Source organism: Trichechus manatus, unplaced genomic scaffold, assembly GCF_000243295.1.
Source record: "Trichechus manatus latirostris isolate Lorelei unplaced genomic scaffold, TriManLat1.0 scaffold00029, whole genome shotgun sequence".
NCBI classification, from domain to species: domain Eukaryota; kingdom Metazoa; phylum Chordata; class Mammalia; order Sirenia; family Trichechidae; genus Trichechus; species Trichechus manatus.
The window spans coordinates 17129660-17130325 of NW_004443965.1; the positions used below are offsets into that span (position 1 = coordinate 17129660).

General features: G+C 33.8%; 1 non-coding gene across 1 annotated transcript; it reads left to right on the plus strand.

The window, feature by feature from the left end:
• The first annotated feature begins 276 nt into the window (after positions 1-276).
• Positions 277-378, plus strand: LOC111820222 (U6 spliceosomal RNA). Its single transcript, XR_002823757.1, has one exon. It is a non-coding gene; the product is annotated as a U6 spliceosomal RNA (small nuclear RNA).
• The last annotated feature ends 288 nt before the right edge of the window (positions 379-666 follow it).

Below are 666 nucleotides of genomic sequence, written 5' to 3' on the forward strand. Positions count from 1 at the left end.
AAGTTTTTTTTTTTAATGGTTAGAAAGTAGAATTCATAATAGGATTCCATTTTACATATATATGGTTGGAAGAGGTAAATAGTGACAAATATATACCAGAATATTAATGCTACTTATTTGTGTAGAGTGAAATTTCAGATGATTTAATTTTAATTTTTACCTATATTCTTAAATTTCTGTAGTGATGATATGCTTGCAAAATTTTAAAAGGGTAAATACGCTTTCCCTTATATAAAAAGATAATAAAAGTAATCATTTAAAAAATGACTAAAGCACTTGCTTCAGCAGCTCATATATTAAAATTGAAACTATCAGAGAAGATGAGCGTGGCCCCTGGGCAAGGATGACACATAAATTTGTGAAAAAATGACTACAGATTATCTATCCATAGTATTAAATAAAACTTACTAAGTACGATGATTTTGTCATGCTTCGGTTATATTCTTTAGACAGAGGTTCAAAACATTATTTCTGGCTTGGTGTATAAAACTAAACCAAACCGACTGGCACCGAGTCGATTCCGACTCATAGTGACCCTACAGGACAGGATAGAACTGCCCCATAGGGTTTCCAAGAAGCACCTGGTGGATTCGAACTGCCAACCTTTTGGTTAGCAGCCATAGCTCTTAACCACCACGCCACCAGGGTTTCTAGCTTGGTATATAA